Genomic DNA, 25,592 nt, shown 5'->3' with positions numbered 1-25,592 from the left:
TATAGGAGGAACTCTTTAGATGTGGAGGAGAGCGAATTGGGACAGAAGGGGAGCAGTTTACCTGAAATTGAAGATATCAGACTCACTGCAGATTCCAGCATCTGCAGATTATGTTAGCAAATTACTGAGGTTTTATGAATAAAACTGACATCCTTCCATACATGGAGGGAGGGTCATAAATCTGGATTTTAAATTTACTTAGGGAAGATTTGATGAACTGAGCAGCTAAAAAGGGGTAAACAAATAAGGGAACTGTTCAATGACATGTTTGGTACAATAATAAATCTGTATAAACAGCTAAAAATCAAAGGACACATTGGAACAATTTAACAGACTTGGTCCAAACATAAAACATAAGATGGCTTTAATTAAAAGTAAGAATATGCACAGTGTAAGGAAGAATGAACACCAGCAGACTAGGAGAGAGAGAAAAACAGCAAAAAGTAAGTCAGTCATTGGATTTTGCACAACTTTAGTATCCTAAATGGATGTTGATGTAACATTAGTCTCTAACAGTGACAGCAAAATAAAAGCCAGGAAAAGTCCCCTTGAAAGGACCGTGGATAGATTTCACACTGATCCATTTGTAACAATTTTAACTGCTAAAAAATGAAAGGGCTGAAAGACCCTGATGGAAGTTATATAGAGGCCTCCAAACCATAGCCGGCATGAGGGATACAACAAACAAAAGGAACTAGAAGAGTCATGCAAAAATGGCAATATTAGGGATTTCAATATGCAGGTAAATTGAGAATATCAAGTTGGTGCTGGATCCTAAGAGAAGAAATTTGTAGAACGCCCTCGCGATAACTTTTTAGAGCAGCTTGTGGTTGAGCCCACAGGGAAAGGGCAATTCCAGATTGGGTGTGGTGCAATGAAGCAAATTTGATTAGGGAATTTAAGAGAAAAGGAAATCTTAAGAGACAATGATCATAATACAATAGGATTTCCCCTACAGTTTGAAAGGGAGAAGCTAAACTCAGTTGTATCAGTATTGTAATGTTAAGTACTGCAGCATGAGAGAGAAGCTGCCCAAATTTGATTGGAAAGGAAGACTAACAGGGATGATGGTGGAGCAGCAATGGCTAGAGTTTCTGGAAGTAATTTGGAACATACAGGATTGGTTCATCTCAAAGAAGGAGAAGCATTCTAAACGGAGGATGAGGCAACTATAGTTGATGAGGAAAATGAAAGGCAGCTTAAAAGCAAAAGGGAGATACAGTATATAAAAATACTAGTGGGAAGTTAGAGGACTGAGAAGCCTTTAAAAGCCAATAGAAGGAAATTAGGAGAGAAAAGATGGAATGAAGGTAAGCTAGCTGATAATATAAAAGACTATACCAAAAGTTATTTTTCAGATATATAGAGCGTAAAAGAGAGGCAAGAGTAGACATCAAATCACTGGAAAACGATGCTGGAGAGTTGTGGAGAACAAAGAAATGGAGAATGAACTCAATATGTATTTTGCACCAGTCTTCACGATGGAGCATCACAACAGCATGCCAGAAATTCAACAGTGTCAGGGAGCAGAATTGAGTGCAGTGGCTATTACTAAGGAGAAGGTACATTGGAGGGTGAAAGGTTCGAAGATAGATAAGTCACCTGGATCAGGTGGGCTACATCCCAGAGTTCAGAAAGAGGAAACTGAAGAGATGTGGATGCATTAGTAGTGATCTTTCAAGAATCATTGTATTCTGGAATGGTTCAAGTGGACTGGAAAATTACAAAAGTCACTCCTCTCATTAAGAAGGGAGGGAGGCAAAAGACAGGAAATTATAGGCCAGATAGTCTGACTTCAGTGATTGGCAAGATTTTGGAGTTCATTATTAAGTTGAAAGTTGGTAGGGCCGACATTCGAATGGATGTTGCCATCAAGGACATACAATCGTCCCCGGGTTACCTCGAGCCACCAATTTGTCACTATCTTCCCGAGTCAAGAGTGCGTAATTTGTGTGCCTGCTGCCTTCCTTGGATGTGGAAGCCATTTCTCGGGCTCTGGATTCAATAGGGTCTTTTAAGAGCCTCTTAGATAGGTACATGGAGCTCAGAAAAATGGTTGGCTATGGACTAGGGAAATTCTAGGCAGTCTCTAGTGTAGGCTACATGGTCGACACAACATCGTGGGCTGAAGGGCCTGTAATGTGCTGCAGATTTCTATGTTCCATGGTCTATTATGAAGTACTTGGAGGAACACGATAATATAGATGGAAGCCAGCATGGTTTTCTTCAAGGGAAATCCTGCCTGAGAAATCTGTTGGAATTCTTGAAAAAAATAGCAGGCAGGATAGGCAAGTTGAAATTCATGTTTGATTGGCATTCATCCATGCATTTGAGTACAGCCAAATGAAGCAGTGTTCGTCCAGGGTCAGGGTACAAAACACAGCACACAGCACACATAGTTACAACAGACAAACGTACAGTCACAAAATTCAATCTAACTATAGCTCAGGTCCCTGAGTGTCATGGCCTATAGACTTGTGGTGTGGCCGTCCTCATCACACGCTCATGCAGCCATAGACAACTGCAATGAAACTTGTCTGTCACCAAGCCAACACTGGAGGGCAGCACCAATGGGAGGGTCCAGCCCCTGACCCAGAATGGACTCCAGCTTCCTCCTCCCTACCACCGCCCCCTGCGCAGCCTCCGATGTCTCCTTCCTGATCAGGTGCACCAGGTGACCCTGTGACACGAGGGCCTGAAACGTGCAACAAACGAGGCCTCGCAACTCCTCCATCAGTCTCGCCAATGAACTAGTGGGTACTATAAGGGTAAAAAGATCCTTGGTAAGGAAGTTGTATACTGAACCCAAAACAGTGGTAAAGATGCAGTCTACAAATTACAACAGAAGATAGAAAATGCATTCTGCAAGGGCAATGTTACAACAGTCATGGGGGATTTCAATATGCAAGTACATAGGGATACTTGTCAGGCAGTCCATCCATCCCTTTGTTGTCTCCAGATTCACCCCTTAGCCAGTCATTATTGGCAATCTTCATTCTTCCAGCTACCGATCATAACTCCACACCAGGATCCACCCATCACTTGCCAACACTTACACCATCCATTCACCACTTCACACTGGCTATCTCCGCTCTATCTTTCGATGAAGTTGAAGGGTCATGACCCAAGACGTCGACTGCCCATCTCCCTCCACAGTTGCTGCCTGACCTGCTGAATTCCTCAGTGCTTTGTTGTAGTGCATTCTTTATCATAATATAGCAGATGTATATTCATTAAACACAGGGTTTTTTGCTTATCTTAGAACCGGTATGATCCTTTCTCTTTACATTTAAATATGTTGTGCTAATAAACAGTTTTGAATACATTACAGAATATTTTATTTTGGAAAAGACTGTTTTATCTTTAATGTTTTCCGATCTTGAAATGATCTTATTGAAAAGCATTTGCTTAATCACAGATGTTTTCTGCATTTGGCCATATTATAAAGAAGGATATAAGAGAAAGGGCTCCCCTTCCCCTGGGACCCCTCCTTTCCTTCCTCCTATGGTCCACTCTCCTGTCCTATCAGATTCCTTCTTCTCTAGCCCTTGATCCACTTAGCTTCATCTATTACCTTCAAACTGTCCTCCTTCCCCTACAACCCCCCATCTTTTTATTCTAGCGTCTTCCCCCTTCCTTTCCAATTCTGAAGAAGGGTCTCAAGCTGAAATGTTGACTGTTTAGTCATTTCCATAGGGTTTTGCCGGACCTGTTTCTCCGGTGTTTTGTGTGTGTTGCAATGTTATAAAGCTCTCACTTTACTGGGAATTTCCATGTGGTACACTTCCAAATTTCCACTGAGTTACTTTGATGCATGGAAAAGATTGAAGGTATTCCTTTTATTTTAAGCATAATCAGCATTTTCAGAAAATAAATACTGAGTCTATAATAAGAAATCCAAGAACTATGCACTGCTCTAATACTTATTCCTTTATTACGACCTCCTGTTTCCTGGAAAAAAAAACATAATTCTTCCCTTTTTCTGAAGCTTGTGAAATTGTTTTAATAATAAAATAACAAGAAAACTAAAGGATTCAGTTATGTACCAATAAATCATTTCTTCTAGATTATCTGGAACTTATGACTAATATATATTAATGCGACTGAGTCAAATGTTACCTTTCCTGTCATGTAATTTGGCAGATTTGAAATGGTTCATCTTATCCTCTTACCGAGCATGGTCAGTTTACATCCCAGATTTAAATGCACTACTGCAATTAGACGATAAGACCATAAGATATAGGAGCAGAATTAAGCCATTTGGCCCATCGGATCTGTTCCACCATTTCACCATGGCTGATCCTTTTTCCCTCTCAGCCCCAATCTTCTGCCTTCTCCCCGTATCCTTTCATGCCCAGACTAAACAAGAACCTATCAACCTCTGCTTTAAATATGCCTCCACTGCTGCCTGTGGCAATGAATTCCACAGATTCACCACACTCTGGCTAAATAAATTTCTCCTCATCTCCATTCTAAAATGACTCTTCTCTATTCTGAAGCTGTGCCCTCTGGTCTTGGGCACCCGCACCATACGAAACATCCTCCACATCCACTATGTCAAGATATTTCAAAATTTGATAGGTTTCAATGAAGTCACCCCTAAAGATTCTTCTGATCTCCAGTGAGTAGAGGTCCAGAGCCATCAAACACTCTTCATATGATGCCTTTCAATCCCAGAACCATTTTCATAAACCTCCATTGAACCTTCTCCAATGTCAGCAAATGCTTTCTAAGATAAGGTGCCCAAAACTGCTCACAATACTCCAAGTGAGACCGCACTGGTGCTTTGTAAAGTCTCAACATTGCATCATTGTTTTCATATTCTAGTCCTCTTGAAATTAATACATCACCTCATAACACATCACATTTGCCTTCCTTACCACCAACTCAACCTGCAAATTAACCTTTAGGGAGTCCTACACAAGGACTCCCAAGTCCTTTTGGTCATCAGATTTTTGAATTTTCTCTGATTTAAAAAATAGTCTCCCCTTTTATTTCTTCTACCAAACTGCATGACCATGCACTTCCTGATGCTGTATTCATCTGCCACCTTTTTTCCCATTCTCCTAATCTATCGAGTCATAGTCATAGTCATACTTTATTGATCCCGAGGAAATTGGTTTTCATTACAGTTGCACCATAAATAATAGTAATAAAACCATAAATAGTTGAATAGTAATATGTAAATTATGCCAGTAAATTATGAAATAAGTCCAGGACCAGCCTATTGTCTCAGGGTGTCTGACCCTCCAAGGGAGGAGTTGCAAAGTTTGATGGCCACAGGCAGGAATGACTTCTTTTGACGCTCTGTGTTGCATCTTGGTGGAATGAGTCTCTGGCTGAATGTACTCCTGTGCCCACCCAGTACATTATGTAGAGGATGGGAGATATTGTCCAAGATGGCATGCAACTTGGACAGCATCCTCTTTTCAGACACCACCGTCAGAGAGTCCAGTTCCATCCCCACAACATCACTGGCTTTACGAATGAGTTGTTGATTCTGTTGGTGTCCGCTACCCTCAGCCTGTTGCCCCAGCACACAACAGCAAACATGATCGTACTGGCCACCACAGACTCGTAGAACATCCTCAGCATCGTCCGGCAGATGTTAAGGGACTTCAGTCTCCTCAGGAAATAGAGACGGCTCTGACCCTTCTTGTACACAGCCTCAGTGTTCTTTGACCAGTCCAGTTTATTGTCAATTCGTATCCCCAGGTATTTGTAATCCTCCACCATGTCCACACTGACCCCCTGGATGGAAACAGGGGTCACCGGTAACCTTAACTCTCCTCAGGTCTACCACCAGCTCCTTAGTCTTTTTCACATTAAGCTGCAGATAATTCTGCTCACACCATGTGACAAAGTTTCCTACCGTAGCCCTGTACTCTGCCTCATCTCCCTTGCTGATGCATCCAACTATGGCAGAGTCATCGGAAAACTTCTGAAGATGACAAGACTCTGTGCAGTAGTTGAAGTCCGAGGTGTAAATGGTGAAGAGAAAGGGAGACAAGACAGTCCCCTGTGGAGCCCCAGTGCTGCTGATCACTCTGTCGGACACACAGCGTTGCAAGCACACGTACTGCAGTCTGCCAGTCAGGTAATCAAGAATCCATGACACCAGGAAAGCATCCACCTGCATCGCTGTCAGCTTCTTGCCCAGCAGAGCAGGGTGGATGGTGTTGAACGCACTGGAGAAGTCAAAAAACATGACCCTCATAGTGCTCGCTGGCTTGTCCAGGTGGGCGTAGACACGGTTCAGCAGGTAGACGATGGCATCCTCAACTCCTAGTCGGGGCTGGTAGGCGAACTGGAGGGGATCTAAGTGTGGCCTGACCATAGGCCGGAGCAGCTCCAGAACAAGACTCTCCAGGGTCTTCATGATGTGGGAGGTCAATGCCACCGGTCTGTAGTCATTGAGGCCGCTGGGGCGCGGTGTCTTCGGCACAGGGACGAGGCAGGACGTCTTCCACAGCACAGGAACCCTCCGGAGCCTCAGGCTCAGGTTGAAGACATGGCGAAGTACTCCACATAGCTGAAGGGCACAGGCTTTGAGCACCCTGGTACTGACACCATCCGGTCCTGCAGCCTTGCTCGGGTTGAGATGTTTCAGCTGTGTTCATCTAATGCCTTTCATAGCCTGTCTACTTCCTCAAAACTACCTTTACCACCACCTATCTTCATATCATCTGCAAAGTTGGCCCAAAGCCATCAATTGCATCATCCAAGTCATTGTCACATAACGTAAAAAGAAGCGGTCCAAACTCAGATCCCTGTAGAACACCATTAGTCACTGGCAGCTAATCAGAAAAGGCTCCCTTTATTCCCATTCTTTGGCTCCTACCAAACAGCTATTGCCTTATCCATGCTACTGTCTTTCCTGTAATACCATGGGCTTTTAACTTGTTAAGCAGCCTCATGTGTGGCACCTTGTTGAAAGCCTTCTGAAAATCCAAGTACACAACATCGACCAATTATCCTTTGTCTATCCTGCTTGTTATTTCCTCAAAGAATTCCAAGATTTTACCTAAGGAAACCCTGCCTATTTTATCAATGCCTCCAAGTACCCCAAAATCAGATCCTTAACATTCAACTCCAACATCTTCCCATCCACTGAGGTCAGACTAACTGATCTACAATTTCCTTTCTTCTGCCTCTCTCCCTTCTTGAAAATTGGAGTGAATTTGGCAAATTTCTATTTCTCTGGAACCATTCCAGAATCTAATTTTTCTTGAAAGATCTTCAATAAAGCCTCCACAATCCCTTCAGCCTCCTCTTTCACAATTCTGAGGGGTACACCATCTGGTCCAGGTGACTTATCTACCTTCAGACCTTTCAGTTTCCCAAGAACTTTCACCCTAGTAATGGCAACTTCTCACAATTCTGCGGCCTGAAACTCTCGAACTTCTGGCATACTGCTAGTGTCTTCCACAGTGAAGACTAATGCAAGATACTTATTCAGTTCATCCACCATTTCCTTGTTCCCCATTACTACCTCTCCAGCATCATTTTCCAGTGGTCCAGTATCTATTCTTACCTCTACGTTTGCCTTTACCCTTTATGTATCTGAAAAATAATTAAAATTATTGACTAACTTCACTTCGTATTCCATCTTTTCCTTCTTTATGACTTGTTAGTAGTCTCCTTATGGCTTTTAAAAGCTTCCCAGTCCCCTAAATTCTCACTAATTTTTCCTCTATATTAGAACATTACAACATCATAAAGATTCTGACAACAACAGGGTATTTGGCCCAACAAAGCTTGTCAAATTCCTGTTCACATATTGTGTTGGAATAACTATTGAGTTTTGATTTGAAAGTCTCCGAGGTACTGCCCTCAATTACATAATTAGGTAGCTTGTTCCATGTGCCCACAACTCGCTCTGTAAAGAAATGTTTCCTGATGTTAATCTGACATCTCCCATTTAACCAATCCTCACCTATGGCCCTGTGTCTTTGATGATGGATTAATTTTGAAGTAGCAGCTGGCATCTACCTTACTTATACCCTTAATGACTTTGAAGACATCTACTATGTTTCCGCTCATTCTATGTCTATGCCCTCTCTTTGGCTTTAATGTGGCTTTGACGGTTGTGTCATCCTACCTTTAGAATTTTTCTTCCTCTTTGAGATGTATATATCCTGCGCCTTCCAAATTGCTCCCAGAAATTCCAGCCATTACAGCTCTGCCATCATCCCTGCCAGTGATCTTTACTCATCAATTTTGTCCAGCTCCTCTCTTGTGCCTCTGTAATTTCTTTTACTCTACTATAATACTGATGCATCTGACTTTAGCTTCTCCTTCTTAGATTGCAGGGTGAAATCCAACATGTTATAATTATATTCCTCTAAGGGTTCCTTTACTTTAAGCTCTCTAATCAATTCTGGTTCATTGCACAACATCCAATCCAGAATAGCTGATCCTCTAGTGGGCTCAACCATGAGTTGCTCTAAAAAGCCACCTCATAGGTATTCTAGAAATTTCTCCTCTTGGGATCCAGCACCAACATGACTATTCCAATGTATTTGCATATTGAAATCCCCTATGACTATCGTAACATTACCCTTTTGGCATGCATTTTGTATTTCTTGTAATTTGTAGACTGCATCTTTACATCTGTTTCGGGTTCAGTATACAACTTCCTTACCAAGGATCATTTTACCCTTGTAGTTCCTTAGTTCTACCTACAACGATTCAACACTTTCTGACTCTATATCACCTCTTTCTAATGATTTGATTTCGTTTTCTACCAACGGCACCAGGCCACCGTCTCTGCCTCCCTGCCTGTCCTTTCGCTATAATGTGTATCCTTGAAAGTTTAGTTCGAAGAGATAATCTTCTTTCAGTCATGATTCAGTGATGCCCACAACATCATACATGACAATGTGTAACTGTGCTGCAGGATCATCTACTTTATTCTATATACTGCATGCATTTAAATATAACACCTGTAGTCCTGTGTTCACCTTTTTCGATATTGTCCAACTTTTATGTTGCAACTCATCTTATTGACTGCAATTTGTCCTATCATCAGCCTCTCCTTGCTAGCAGTCTCACTACACATTGCCTCTGTTTGTAATCCAGCTACCTCACTATCATTACCCACTACCACACTCCCCTGCCAAATTAGATTAAACCCTCCCAAACAACTCTAGCAAATCTGCCCATGAGGATATAGGTCCCCCTCAGGTTCAGGTGTGACCAGTCATACCTTTCCCAGAAGAGATCCCAATGATCCATAAATCTGAACCCCTGTCCTCCGCACCAGTTCCTCAGCTACGCATACACCTGCAAAATCATTCTGTTCTTACCTTCAGTGGCATGTAGCACGGTCAGGCGGCAATCCAGAGATTACTACCCTTGAGGTCCTGTTTTTCAGCTTTCTAAAATCTGTCTTAGGACCTCCTCATCTGTTCTACCTATATCATTGGTGCCAACATGAAGCAAGAGTTCTGGCTGCTCACCCTCCTGCTTTAGAATGCCATGGACCCGATCCGAGACATCCCTGATCCTGGCACCTGGGAGGCAACGTACCATCCGGGTGTCTCTATCACGCCCACAGATTCTCATCCCTGTTCCTCTAACTATGGAATCTCCAATTAACACTGCAGTCCTCTTCACTTCCCTTCTCTTCTGAGCCACAGCACCAGCCTCAGTGCCAGAGACCCAGTCCCTGTGCCCTTCATCCTCCCCCAGTATGTCCTTCCGCCTCTATTGTATCCAAAATAGCATACCTGTTATTGAGGGGAAGGGTCACAGGAGTACTCTGCACTGGCTGTGCACTCCCCCTTCTTCTTCCGACAGTCACCCAATCACCCACCTCCTGTAACCTAGGGGTGATTTCCTCCCTGTAGCGCTTGTCTTTCACCTCCTCATTCTCCTGTATGAGACAAAGGGCATCGAGCGGCAGCTTCAGTTCCTTAATACGTTCTCTGAGGAGCTGCAGCTTGGTGCACTGGGTGCAGATGTGTTTTTCTGGGAGACTGGCGGTCTGCACATCTCACACACAGTACAAGTCACTGCCCCTGGAGCCATTCTCACTAAAACTACTGAGCCCTAACAGACGAGGAATAAAGAATTAAGAAGAAAGTGATTTTTCTGCTACTCTCAGTTCAGTTGGTCAAAGAAATATAAATGCATTTCATAAAGGTGTGTTATTTTTCAAGAATCTAATAAAAAAAAGTTAAGCAGTGGAGCAAGGAAGAAGGTGGGATGGGAACTGGCGGGAGGAACGTGTGGGTGATGGGCAGATGGAGGAGGGTGTGGGAGAGGGCAGAGAGATAATGATGGGGCCCAGGTGGATCAGGAGGAGAGAGAAAAGAAAAATTGGGGAAAAGGAAAGAGTGAGAGAGATTACTGGGAGTCTGAGAATTCGATGTTCATGCCACCAGATTGATGATAGCTCAGGCAGAATATGAGGTACTTCTCCTCTAATTTGCATTTAGCTACAGCCTGGGAGTGACAGGGGTAGTGGGCAGACATGCCAGACTGAGAATGGAATGTCGATTGAAATACCCAGTATTTCACCACAAGCCTGTCTTTTGTTTCACAGATGTCAGGAAGGCTCTGAAACGTCAGGATATGAATCACTTTCTTACAATACCAAAGCTCTGACCTGCTTTGACTGACTAAATTAACTGGCCTGACTGAATTACTGGTCCATGATCAGTCTTGTGTTATTGTATACAATAAATTTAGCAATGGGAATCCACATAAATTTCATGGAACTGTTACTGAACATTCCTTTCTCAGAAACACATGTAGCCATTTGCGTAAGTATCCACAGTTGGGAAAACTTTGGGACTGATTCAGCAAGTTTCAGACTCTGATTAATGGAAACAGAAACAGACTTACTGCCTGAAATGTTGTGCCAAACCAGCTCAAAGCTAAGTCAAAACTCACAGAAAGTAATCCCTCTTCCATAGCGAATGTCTATATCCTTCCATCTTCCTCATATTCATGAACCTGGAGACTTTGTTCAAGGAGACAATCATACCGCTTATATTGTAGGTCTGGGCAACCGAAGGTATATTTACATGTACAGGGTAGGACAGCACAGAAACAGGCTCTTAGGCCTATCTAGTCCATACTGAAACCATTTAACCACCCTACTCCCAACGACCAGCACCACAGCCCTAAAGATTCTTATTTCTTCCAGTTGTTCACCCAGACCTAGGCTCTTGAGGCTTTGGTAAGATGATAGGCAAACTGACCACTGTGTTGTGGTACATAAGGCTTTCCAAACTGTCCAAGGAGAAAGGAGAGCAATGCTGTAACAATCCACACCGTTCTCTGGCAGCCACGACTGTGGGTCAAAGACTCCACTTGCATATTTGAAGAGAACTTTGAATGGCAGGGGCAACATCTTTTTAAGTGCTAAATGTTGCGTATTTAATATTTCAGTAATATTTGAGTAATAAATTAGATTAGATTAGATTATGAGGACACACAGTCCTCTCTTATTGTCATTTAGTAATGCATGCATTAAGAAATGATACAATATGCCTCCGGTGTGATATCACAGAAATAGTTACAACAGTGCAACAATATCATAACTTGATGAAGAACAGGCCATGGCACAGTAAAAAAGTTCAAAGTCTCTCGAAAGTCCCACATCTCACGCAGATGGGAGAAGGAAGAAAATTCTCCCTGCCATGCCCGACCACAGTCCGACTCTGAGTTGTCCGAAAACTTTGAGCTCTGATCAGCTCTCTGACACCGAGTACCGAGCACCATCTCTACCCAAACACTTCGACCTCAGCCTCAGTCGCCAGCAGCAGGCAAAGCTGGGGATTTTAGGGCCTTCCCTCTGGAGATTCTCGATCGCACATTAGCAGCGACAGCGAACCAGGCACTTCAGAAATTTCTGCAGATATTTCTCTGTGCTTTCTCACGTCTGTCTTCATCAAATCAGACTTGTCCACGGCCCCTATTTAACAGATACGATATCATTTCACCGGAGAGCTGCGCACGCTGCCATCTTCTCCTCCCAATATTGTAAACATATTGTTTGATTAAGTATTATTTGTTGACTATATAACGCATTTTGGGTTACATGTAAAAGTTTGTGAATGGCATATGTTATCATGCCACCATGTCATATGTGCATGGTTTGGTTAAAGTCAAAACGAAACTAAGACACACATTCCCAGCTTTGTGTTTTTATTTCAATTAGGTTTATGTGTTGGAGTTACAAAACAGAACAGTGGTGATGAGGAGGTTTTAAGCAAATCCAAGGTGACTACCTACCTGTTGAAGTGCAGTGAGGTGTTCAAGCTTTTAAAAAAGCTCAGTGAGGCATTGGAGACATTGGAGCATGTGCTTCTTCGGGAGGGGACAGAGTCGGTTTAGTTAAAGAAAAAGGCAGAAAATGGGCATAAAGTCATAGAGTGATGGAAAAGTACGGCACAGAAATAGGACCAACTGCTCATCGAGTCCATGCCAAATAATTTAAACTGCCTACTCCCATCGACCTACACCTGGACCATAACACTCCATTCATGTACCCGTCCAAATTTCACTTAAGCATTGAAACAGAGCTTGCATGCATCAATTCCACTGGCAGCTTGTTCCACACTCTCACAACCACTGAGTGAAGAAGTTCACCTCATGCTCCCTTTAAAATTTTCACCTTTCACCCCTAACCTATGACCTCTAGTTGTAATCCCACCCAACTTTAGTGGAAAAAGCCTGCTTGCATTTACGTTATCTATACCCCTCATAATTTTGTATACATCCATCAATTCTCCCCTCAATCTTCTGTGTTCTATGGAATAAAGTCCCAAACTATTCAATCTTTCCTTATAACTAAGGTCCTCCAGTTCTGCCAAAATCCTTCTAAATTTTCTCTGTACTCTTTCAACTTTACTTACATCTTTCCTGTAGGTAGGTGACCAAAACTGCACACAATACCCTAAATTAAGCCTCACGAACATATTATAAAACTTCAACAAAACATCCAATCTCCTGTATTCAATACATTGATTTATAAAGACCAATGTGCCAGAAGGTTTTTTTACGACCCTATCTACCTATGACATCACTTTCAATGAATTATGGACCTGTATTCCCAGATCCTTTTGTTCTACTGTCCTCTACCACACTCCTCCATGCCCTATCGTTGGCTGTGTAAGACCTACCCTAGTTAGTCCTACCAAAGTGCGACACCTCACACTTGTCTGCATTAAATTCCATCTGCCATTTTTCAAACTTGTCCAAACCTCCCTGCAAGCTCTGAGAGTCTTCCTCGCTGTCCACTGCAGCCCCAATCTCGATGTCATCTGTCAGCCTAGTTTGATCCAGATCATAGATATAGATGACAAACAAAAACAGACCCAGCACTGACTCGTGCGGCACTTCACTAGTCACAGGCCTCCAGTCAAAGAGGAAACCATCTACTACCACTCTCTGGGCTTCTCCCACAAAAATAATGACTACCACAATTTACTACATCATTCTGAATGCCAAGCAACTGAACCTTCTTGACCGACCTCCCACGTGAGACCTTGACAAATGACTTGCTGAAATGCGTGTAGATAACATCCACTGTCTATCCTTCATCAACTTTCCAGTGACTTCCTTGAAAAACTCTATAAGATTGGTGAGACACGACTTACCATGCACAAAGTAATATTGACCATCTGTAGTCTGGCCATGTCTATCTAAATAGTCATATATCCTGTTCCTTAGAATACCTTCCAATAACGTTCCCACTAGCTCACCATGGTCAGGCTCACAGGCCTATATTTCCCTGGTTTATTTTCAGAGCCTTTTTAAACAACAGAGCAACATTAACTGTCTTCCAATCCTCCAGTACCTCACAAGTCACTAAGGATAATTTAGATATCTCTTCTAGGGCCCCTGCAATTTCTCCACTTGCCTTCCACAGGATCAGAAAGAATACATTGTCTGGCCCAAGGAATTTATCCACCCTAATTTGTCTCAAGATGACGAACACTTCCTCCTCTGTAATATGTATTAAGTCCATAACCTCACTACTACTTTGCCTCACTTCTGTGTCCTTCTCCTGAGTAAGTACAGATGCAAAAAATATATATTTTAGATCTCCCTATGTCTTTTCACTCCAAGCATATATTAACATTCTGATCCTCCAGAGGACGAATTTTGTCCCTTGCAATCCTTTTGCTCCTGTAGAATCCCTTATGTCACGCAGGTGAGAAACTGCTAGAAAATTCAGCAGCCTAATGAACAACGAGGCAATTAAAAGAGAGAGAAGTCTCTGACTTTGTTTTGATAACACTTTTAATTGTGACCTTGAGAGAGAGAGAGAGTATGGCGCCAGCTGAGACATGACCTGGGAAATCACCATGGTAACAGCTCAGAGCGGTTGAACTAACGGACAGTTGAAATTTTGGATGGATTATAAAAGTTGATCCTTTTGTCTGATAAGGCAGAGGAGACATGACACGGGAGAACTGTGGAAGCTACCTGAGAAACCACTGGTGGAGTTTAAGACCACCACGAGGGTGGAGGCCACGGACCGAGTAATTTCAACCTGTGATTACCAGTGCGGGTAAGAGCTTGCCTGTGGGGGTCTGCTGTTGGTGAACCCGTGCCGTGGGTTAGTAGACCGTTTCCTAGAAAGGGCTCTGTCCATCTGTGTCTGTGTGGGGGTCACACCAAGTGACTCTGAAGACTTCGGAAGCAAGAACAACTAAAGCTGCCAACTTGAACATCAACTCAATTAACTCTCTCTCTCTCTCCATCAATTCAACCTGACGCAACACAAAGTGAACTGAACTGCTTCAACGTACCTGACACCGTTAGACTGATATCTACCTCCTGGACTATTATTTATTTTTGTATCCACACACACATTTATATATATATTTAAAAATAGTTTATAACTTGTATCGTGTTATCTGGTTTAATGACATAAATTCGTAGTAGTATAGTCTTAATTTATAGTAAACCAGACTCCAGGTGTGTTCCATTTCTGCTGGTCCTTTTCAACACGTCACGGGGTTCGTGACAAAATTGGGGCCTGCGTCCGGGATCGGAACAAATTTGGTTGGAGCCAAATTTCGAAATTGTGTGGGGGCTTGTCTTCATTGGGGAAATCCCTTGTAATTAACCTTTGTGTGGAAAAACAGCAGAAATGGATGTTGCGAAATTTCCGGCAAAGTCAAATCCTGTGGTTTTGCACACAGCTAAAAAGGATGATGTGCAGGACATTGCTAATGAATAGAGAATTGAGGTAAAGAAAGGTATGACTAAGATAGAAATTCAAAGAAAAATAGTTGAATATTATGTTTCGATTAAACAATTTACTGAGGATGTATTGAAAATATTTGCTGGAGGTAAACTTACTGAGGCTGAGCTTCAGCTTCAGGTGGAGCAATGCAGGCTGGAGGCTGAGGAGAGGAAAAGACAGCATGAGTTGCAACTGAAACAGCTCAAGGCTAAAGAGGCAGAGAAACAGAGAGAAGAGGCAGCAAAACAGAGAGAAGAGGCAGGAAGACAGAGGGAGTTTGAGAGGGAGATGCGGCGTCAAGAGGATCAAGTGTCAGGCAGTGGTGGCGAGAAAGGTGTATCAATTAATGTCAGTCAGGAAATTAAGTTGATACCTCCATTTGCTGAAGGAGACGTTGATAGATATTTCCTACATTTTGAGAAAGTGGCTCAGAACAGGAAGTGGCTGAGGGAGGACTGGGCAGTATTGCTGCAAAGTGTGTTAAAAGGGAAGGCGCAGCTAGCCTATTCTGCCTTGTCTGTGACTGAGTCGACTAATTACGATGCTGTGAAGGAATCTGTGCTTAAGGTCTATGAAATGGTGCCAGAAGTGTACCGACAGAAGTTTTGGGGTTTGAGGAAGTCTGAGAACCAGACATATATAGAGATTGCCCGTGAAAAGGAGAGGTACTTTGATCGGTAGTGTGCCTCGGAAGAGGTAGACGAGGACTACCACAAAGTTTGACAGCTGATGCTGATCGAGGAATTTAGAGAGTGTGTCCCTAGTGAGATACGGACATACATAGAAGAGAAAGAGGTTGAGACTCTTTCCACAGCTGCTAGGTTAGCGGATGAGTTTGCCCTGACTCACAAGATTAAGTTTTTCCAGAGCAAGGGTTATCAGAAGAGTTACCAGGATAATCCGCCGAATAAAACAGAAAACAAGGCAGGAACTACTGACAGAGGTAAAGAGGAGGGGAGACCGACCAAAGATAAGTTTTTCAGTTTTACCTGTTGCTACTGCAGAAAGCCTGGCCATGTGGCATCTAACTGTCTTATTCGGAAGAAAGAAATGGGAAAGGAGAAGGGGAAAACCCCCAACGTGTGTGCACCGGCGCCTGAGACCACACGAAGTAAGGTGGGGTCTGGCGAGTTCAGGAAGGGATTGAGTGGTTTATTATCAAGGGTTTTGTGTCTGTGAAGGAGGGGTCACCCCCAGTTCCAGTGAGAATCTGGCGCGATACTGGAGCCTTTCAGTCACTGATATTAAGTGATGTCCTAGAATTTGGCGACGAGACATAAACAGACCAAGTGAATATTCTGGAAGGTAGTGGCATGGGAACAGAGGTCATACCTTTGCACAAAATAATTTTGAAATGTGACTTAGTGTCTGGACCAGTTGAGATAGGGATACGACCTAAATTACCGATAGCTAACGTGGACATCTTGTTGGGAAATGACCTGGCAGACAAAGATATAGCTAACAAGCCGGCCTGCTGTTAGTGAGACAAGCACAGACAGTGAACTTTATCCCGCATGCGCGGTCACAAGAAGTATGACAAGGAAGGCTGCAGAAGTGAAGCGATCTGGACGGGAGGGGTCAGGTACCCGTGATAGCAAAGACAGGGGTACGGATTCTACTGACTTACCTGAAACTTTTCTACCATTTCTGTTCGACCAGGACTCAGGTAGTGAGGCTGATAAGAGGGGTTTATCACTGTCCAGGTGGAAGCTTGTGGAAGAGCAGGATAGGGATCCTGAGACTGCAGTTTTAAGAGACAGCTCTTTCTGAGGATGAAATTCAGAGATAGTCAATGGGTTACTATCTGAAGGACGGGGTATTAATGAGGAAGTGGAGACCACCGACACTACCTGCTGATGAGGACTGGGCCGTGGTGCACCAGGTGGTGGTTCCGAAGGGTTACCGCACAGAAATTTTAAAGGTGGCTCATACAATGCTTTTAGGGGGACATCTTGGAGTTAGAAAGACAGGGCACAAGATTATGAAAGAATTTCATTGGCTGGGTATAAGAAAGGATGTGGCAGTTTTTTGTAAAACTTGTCACACATGTCAAGTGGTAGGGAAACCCAATCAGACTATCCCAAAAGCGCCACTTCGCCCCATACCAGCTTTTGGCGAACTTTTCTCCATGGTCATTGTGAATTGTGTTGGCCCACTGCCAAAGACTGCAGGTGGCCACCAATACTTGTTAACCATTACGTACGCTGCCTCTAGGTTCCCAGAAGCAATACCCCTCAGGAACCTAAAGGTTAAAACAGTGGTGAAGGCACTTATTAAGTTCTTCACGTTAGTGGGTCTGCCCAAGGAGATACAATCGGATCAGGGCAGTAATTTTACATCGAGTGTATTTCAACAGATAGTTATGGAACTGGGAGCGAAACAAATTTTGTCCACAGCATACCATCCCCAATTCCAGGGAGCGATAAAGAGGTTTCACTCTACCCTCAAAACCATGATTGAAACGTGCTGTATGGGGAACGAAAAACATTGGGATGAGAGTATACCTTTACTCCTATTTGCAATAAGAGATTCGATCAAGGAATCGTTGGGGTTCAGTCCGTTTAAGCTCGTGTTCGGTCATAGGCTTCGAGGACCTTTGACCTCACTGAGAGAGCAATGGTCTGACAAGGAAGTGCGAATTGGTGTATTAGATTACGTCTTAGAGTTTCGAGACAGGCTGAGCAGGGCTCGTAACCTTGCGAAACAAAATCTCCAAGACTCCCAGGCTGATATGAAGCGCTGGTATGACAGACAGGTGAGGGAGCGAAGCAATGAGGTTGGAGATAAGGTCTTGGTTTTGTTTCCCTTGGAGAATAACCCTCTCCAGGCTCAATTTAGTGGACCTTATGAAATAATGAGGAAAATTGATGAGCTGAACTATGTTATCAGGACACATGGTAGAAGGAAGGCCACTCAATTAGTGCATGTGAACCTAATCAAACCTTATTTTGACTCTAAATCCATATCAGTTGGGGTCATGACCAAACAAGACCCAGCTGCAAAGGCTAGCCCAGAGATAACAGGGGATTGTAATGAGCTGTGTCCAGTTTCAGCTCGACTCAAGAATGCTAGTGTTTTGGAGAACACAGACAGTAAAATTAACCACCTGCAACGGAAGCAGCAGCAACAGATAAAGGAGCTAATTGACAAGCATTCCGATCTATTCCCAGATACACCGAGGCAGCGTAGTATAGCTACTCATGATATCATTGTGGGGCAGGCTGATCCAGTGAAGCAGCACACCTACAGGATGAATTTAAGAATGTAGTAAAGTAGTGGAACAGGAAATCGAATATATGTTGGCCAGTGGTATTATCAGGCCATCCACCTCTGCGTGGGCTTCCCCGTGCATGATAGTTCCCAAGCCTGATGGTACAATAAGATTTTGAACAGATTATAGAAAGGTCAACGGAATAACCAAAACAGATGCTTACCCTATTCCCAGAATAGGTGACTGTATCGATAGGGTGGGAAAGGCTAAGTACCTAACAAAAATTGACCTGCTAAAAGGGTACCGGTGCGTTCCCTTAGCTGATAGGGTTCGAGAAATATCAACATTCTTCACCCCCTCGGGGTTGTACGAGTATAATGTGATGCCTTTCGGGATGAAAAATGCCCCTGGGACATTCCAACATATGATAAACTCTGTGATTCAAGGCTTGAAGAATACCGGGGCATACATGACGATTTAGTAGTATGGAACAACACATGGGAGGAACACATTGTAATAGTAGAGAAATTATTTGATCAGCTCTCTAAAGCTAATCTGACAGTGAACCTTGCCAAGAGTGAGTTTGGTCATGCCTGGGTCACATATCTTAGTTACGTAGTGGGCCAGGGTCAACTGGCTTCTGTGAAAGGGAAAGTTCAGGCTATCACTGATGTACCCATTCCAATGGGTAAGAGAGCATTGAGAAGGTTTTTAGGTATGGTGGGTTATTATTGAAAATCTTGCAAGAACTTTGCAGATATTGCCCTTCCACTGACAAAACTGTTGAGAAAGAGTGAACGATTTGTGTGGGATGAATGTTGCTAAGATGCGTTTGAATGGTTAAAGGGTATCCTGTGTCACCATCCAGTGCTAAAGGCACCGGACTTCACAAAGCCGTTCTCCCTAGTGACGGACACCAGCGATGAAGCTGCAGGGGGAGGGGCTACTACAGAGAGGAGATGATGGTATTGAACATCCGGTGGCATACTTTTCCAAAAAGTTTAATGTGCACCAGAAAAATTACTCGATAATAGAAAAAGTATTGCTGTTCCTCATTTTTGCATTACAATGTTTCGAGGTTTACGTCAGTCCTGCATAAGAGCTGTTAGTGGTGTACACTGACCACAACCCTTTGGTATTTTTAGATAAGATTAAAGATCGAAAGCGTCGTTTATTAAACTGGAGGCTGTGTTTACGTAGTTTGATATTGAGTTAAGACACTTAAGGGGTACCGACAATATCATTGTGGATTGCCTATCTCGCTGTTAAAAATGCTGATGAACGGTGTAAATGCATAATGTACACTTTGTGAAGTAGAATGTAGTGCTTGGTGTGTAGAACCTGTGAATGAGCAAAATTTTGCTCGAGGATCAAAATTTTACTGAAGGGGGAAGGTGTCACGCAGGTGAGAAACTGCTAGAAAATTCAGCAGTCTAATGAACAAGGAGGCAATTAAAAGTGAGAGAGGACTCTGACTTTGTTTTGATAACATTCTTAATTGTGACCTTGATATAGAGAGAGAGGGAGTACGGCGCCAGCTGAGACATGAGCTGGGAAATCACCATGGTAACAGCTCAGAGCGGTTGAGCTAACGGACAGTTGAAATTTTGGATGGATTATATAAGTTGATCCTTTTGTCTGATAAGGCAGAGGAGACATGACACGGGAGAACTGTGGAAGCTACCCGAGAAACCACTGGTGGAGTTTAAGACCACCACGAGGGTGGAGGCCATGGACCGAGTAATTTCGACCCGTGATTACCAGTGTGGGTAAGAGCTTGCCTGTGGGGGTCTGCTGGTGGTGAACCCGTGCTGCGGGTTAGTACACCGTTCCCTAGAAGGGGCTCTGTCCATCTGTGTCTGTGTGGGGGTCACACAAAGTGACTCTGAAGACTTCGGAAGCAAGAACAACTAAAGCTGCCAACTTGAACAACAACTCCATTAACTCTCTCTCTCTCTCCATCAATTCAACTCGACGCAACACAAAGTGAACTGAACTGCTTCAACGTACCTGACACCGTAAGACTGATATCTACCTCCTGGACGATTATTTGTTTTTGTATCCACACACACATTTACGGATGTGTATATATATAATAGTTTATAACCTGTATCATATTATCCGGTTTAATAATATTAATTTGTAGTAGTAATAAATATAGTCTTAATTGATAGTAAACCAGACTCCAGGTGTGTTCCATTTCTGCTGGTCCTTTTCAACCCGTCACGCAGTTCGTGACACTAGGATTCTCCTTCACCTTGTCTGTTAGGGCATCCTCATGCCTTCTGTTAGTCCTCCTGAATTATTTCTCAAGTGTTCTCTTGCATTTCCTATACTCACCAAGTACCTCATTTGTTCCTACTTGCCTATCCCTGTTATGTACCTCCTTTCTGTTTTCTTAACCAAGGCCTCAAATTCTCTCGAAAAGCAAGATGCCCTAAACCTGTTATCTTTACCTTATATTCTGACAGGCACATTCAAGCAATTTAATATTTGAAGGCCTCCTACTTACCAAGTGCATCTTTACCAGAAACAGCCTGTCCCAATTTACATTTTCCAAACAACAGGAATTCTGCAGATGCTGGAAATTCAAGCAACACACATCAAAGTTGCTGGTGAACTCAGCAGGCCAGGCAGCATCTCTAGGAAGAGGTACAGTTGACGTTTCAGGCCGAGACCCTTCGTCAGGACTAACTGAAGGAAGAGCTAGTAAGAGATTTGAAAGTGGTAGGGGGAGGGGGAGATCCAAAATGATAGGAGAAGACAGGAGGGGGAGGGATGGAGCCAAGAGCTGGACAGGTGATTGGCAAAGGCAATATGAGAGGAGGTCCGGGGAGAAAGGCAAAGGGGGAGGGAACCCAGAGGATGGGCAAGGAGTATAGTCAGAGGGACAGAGGGAGAAAAAGGAGAGAGAGAGAAAGAATGTGTATAAAAATAAATAACGGATGGGCTATGAGGGGGAGGTGGGGCATTAGCGGAAGTTAGAGAAGTCGATGTTCATGCCATCAGGTTGGAGGCTACCCAGACATTATTTATTTATATACACACGTTCTTTCTCTCACTCTCCTTTTTCTCCCTCTGTCCCTCTGACTATACCCCTTGCCCATCCTCTGGGTTCCCCCCCCCTTTGTCTTTCTCCCTGGGCCTCCTGTCCCATGATCCTCTCATATCCCTTTTGCCAATCACCTGTCCAGCTCTTGGCTCCATCCCTCCCCCTCCTGTCTTCTCCTATCATTTTGGATCTCCCCCTCCCCCTCCCACTTTCAAATCTCTTACTAGCTCTTCCTTCAGTTAGTCCTGACGAAGGGTCTCGGCCTGAAACATCGACTGTACCTCTTCCTAGAGATGCTGCCTGGCCTGCTGCGTTCACCAGCAACTTTGATGTGTGTTGCTTACACTTTCCAGATCCTTTTTTGCTACCATCAAAGTCAGCCTTTCTCCAATTTAGAATCTCAACCTGCTGACCAGATCTATCTTTTTCCATATTTACTTTGAAGTAAATGGCCTTATGATCACTAGATGCAAGTTGTTCCCCTACACAAACCTCTGTCACCTGTCCTGTCTAATTCCCTATGTCATGGTCCGGTCCGTGTAGTCCGCATTCTGGTCCATCGTTCCTTATTCCAGGTCTTCCAGTTTTCCCTTGTTCTGTTGGGTGCTCTAATTGAGGCACCTGATTCTCATCTTGGGCTGGCTACATAAATAGCTCCTGGGTTCAGCTTTATTTGCTGGACTATTCCCTCCCCTTCCCCTTCCCCTTCCCCTTCCCCTTCCCCTTCCCCTTCCCCTTCCCCTTCCCCTTCCCCTTCCCCTTCCCCTTCCCCTTCCCCTTCCCCTTCCCCTTCCCCTTCCCCTTCCCCTTCCCCTTCCCCTTCCCCTTCCCCTTCCCCTGGAAGCCTTTGCCTGAAGCCTTGCCTGTCCTCGCCTGTATCGCTGTCAAGTTCAACTGCCGGAGCAAGACTGGAGCCTTGCTGTGTCTAGATAAGGAACAATCTATCATTGTATGGAACTGTCTCTTTGTGTTCTCGCCTTCGCTAGGTAGGCCCGGCTGTTTGCTACTACCTTGTGTTGGGAACCATCTCTTTTGTGTCCTCGCCTCCGCAGGGTAGGTCCGGCTGTTTGTTGCTACCTTGAGTGGAGAACTGTCTCTGTGTTCTGTGTAGAGCCCCAGCCCCAAGTCCTGTTCCCAAAAAGGGGTCCTGGCTCTGTGTTCCGAGTATGAATCACGGCCCTATGCTGTTCCTGGGTTAGCCCTTATGTTCACACTTGGATCTCCTCAAACCCAATCTCAGACTGAGTATGCAGGACAAACAGCTGAGACAAATTGAGGGCTCCTCAAACAATGAGTTTTGATGTTTCATTTCTTCTGGACAAGCAATTCTGATAAGGGACTACCAAGGTGATCAAAAGTGGGTACTTGGAAAGAATAAGGACAGAACTGGACTACTCTCTTACCCAGTTGAGATCGAGTCTGGTGCCATCTGGAGATGACACATCGATCAGTTGAGGAGAGCAGAGTCACTTGTTAGAGAAGAAAGGTGTCCAGAGCTGTCAGAACCACTTCCTGCAGTCCCAGAGTCAACTCCTACAACCACCACGGAGGAGGCCCCAGAACCTGAGATTGTTTCACAGCCATGGTCTCTCCCGCCAAGCACAGTGACCACCCCACCCCACCCCTCTTTTCAGGAAAGACATTATTCCACAAGAGTAAGAAATGATCCTCAGTAATTAAATCTTTAGACCTGAATGGGACAGTTTAGTATTTACTCTGCCATATAGTAGTTGAATCATAAATTGTACTGTGTGAGTTGATCTGCAATCTATATTGAGTTGATGTTTATAGCTAAGTAGGAAGGCATGTTGTGTATTTGGGTAGTATTGTAAATAAATTGGTTGGTTAAGCTTCTGTTTTGTGTTTTTAAAATTTATTTATTGAGACACCGCACGAAATAGGCACTTCCGGTCCTTCCAGCCATGCCACCCAGTGGCCTCAAGACTATTAGCTGCGCCATATACAAAGTGCAAGAACCAGAGAGTGGAATGCGTTGTTCAAAGATTGGTGGGGAAGAAATGAATTTCAATTCATGGAAGGTTAAAGAGAAAGAGTGAAGTGTTAGTAGAGGATAATGTAGTGTATGGATCTATTTCTTTTAGCACAATGACTCCCCTTAGCACTAATTATTGACTGATAACTTACCCATGCATGTTGATTTGTTACTCTGTCTGCAAAGTGAATATACACATGTTAACTTCACCTCCAAGTGTGTTCCTTTATTTATTTGATATGTAGTTGTACAGACAGAACTAATTGGTGATGAGTACAAACCTGAATGTTGGCGAATAACTGCACTAGCAGTTACGAGATGACAGAACTCGGGAAGGGAGAGACAGTGAGAGGAAAGGGTGTATCAGTACAGAGAGGGTAGTCATGGATGCTAGCACAGGGATGCGTGAGTGACAGTGCACAGTACACAGTATGAGACGCACAACTTGCAAAGCTAAAATGAAAATAATGTGACGATGGCCTTAGTCAGGAAAGTTGATGAACTTGATACTGCTAATGAGGACTGGGAATTGTATATCAAGAGTGTTGAACTGTATTGTAATGCTAATGATGTGGATGAGGAAAAGAAAGTCTCCACACTTCTTAGTTTAATGGATACCAAAACGTACAGTCTCACACAATTTAGTATCTCCTGAAAAATCAGTGAGTAAGACACTCAACATAATTGTTGAAATTTTACAGAATCACTTGAGCACAAAACCTCTAGTAATAGCTAGGCGATTTAGATTTCACAAAAGGAACCAGTCAAAGGTTGAAACCATTTCTGAATACTTTGGAGAACTGCATAAACTTTCCCAATACAAAGACCTTGGAGATGGATTTTCTGATGCATTAAGGGACAGGCTTGTATGTGGCATGCATAGTCAAAAACTTAGAATGGACATTGACCATTGCAAATTCAATGGAGACAACAGCAAAGGATGTGTCGAATCTATATTTTAAAAAAAAAGTTTAGAATATGAAATGCATAGCATGTCCCTGAATAGTGCAAAAAGCCAAAATGTTATCAATGGGGTAAATTCTCACATGATAAAAATGATTGTTGGTTCAAAGAAAAAGTTTGCACAAATTGTCAAAAAATACCACATAGAAAGAGGGTGTAAGTTTGATTAAAAAGCACAACCAAAGAGAAAAACCACACCGTGTGAGAAGTTTCAAACACAGAACTAAAAAAGTGCATAAAGTGACTGAATATGAAACATGGAGTTTGACAAAGGTAAGCTGCCATGCCTAGAACTGCATAGAATTACTGAAGCAGATCACAAAATCATAATGGAGTATAACAGATGTGTCTGGTGTAAAACTGAAAATGGAGCTGGATACAGGGTCTGCTTTATCTGTAATTTCTCAGGCTGACTACAACAAACAACAGACTGTTTTCTAAGCTACGATTAGAAAAGACCTTGGTGATGCTAGAGACCTACACAGGTGAAAAGTGTCTCCCAAAGGCAAGCTGAAAGTGAATCCGATGTACAGAGGCAAAACATAACAGCTAGAACTTTATGTATTGAAAAGTGGAGCAAAAAGCCAGCACTTTTCAGATGTGAATGATTGAGAAAAATTCAACTAGATTGGCACATAATCAAAGCTCTCAATGTGTCATCAACCAGCAACTGCACCCCAAATGGTAGCACTAACCAGAGACTGTCACAGTTGCTTAATGCTAATGAGAAAGTATTGGTAAACTCAAAAACATGAAGGCCAAAATTTAACTGAATGAAGCAGCAACACCAAGATTCCATAAAGTGCATCAGAGCCTTACACACCTCATCTTAAAGTGGATGCCGAACTTCAGAGCTTGGACACATCCGGCATTCTCTCCAAGGTTGAGTGGAGCAATTGGGCCATGCCCATTGTCCTGGTGATCAGGAAAGGGAAGGCTGGAGCTGTTCGGATATGCGGGGACTTCAAAGTGAGCACACACCTGGTGCTGCATATTGTGCAATATCCCCTACTATAAGTAGAAGACATTTTTGCATCTTTGACAGGTGGGGAGAGGTTTTCAAAGATTGACTTAACACAAGCCTATTTGGGATTAGAGATTGAGGAGTCAAGCAGGAAGTTCCTCACAATCAACACTCACAAGGGATTGTCCAATATAATTG

The 25,592-nt window shown here is 43.4% G+C and overlaps 1 pseudogene; it reads right to left on the bottom strand.

The window, feature by feature from the left end:
• LOC140194644 (transmembrane protein 144-like) overlaps positions 1 to 25,592 on the bottom strand; it is a 158,814-nt pseudogene that overhangs the window by 88,299 nt on the left and 44,923 nt on the right.

This window comes from Mobula birostris, chromosome 3, assembly GCF_030028105.1.
Source record: "Mobula birostris isolate sMobBir1 chromosome 3, sMobBir1.hap1, whole genome shotgun sequence".
NCBI lineage: Eukaryota > Metazoa > Chordata > Chondrichthyes > Myliobatiformes > Myliobatidae > Mobula > Mobula birostris.
The sequence above is the reverse complement of the archived record's forward strand: the minus strand, read 5'-3'. Positions and strand labels throughout refer to the sequence as shown.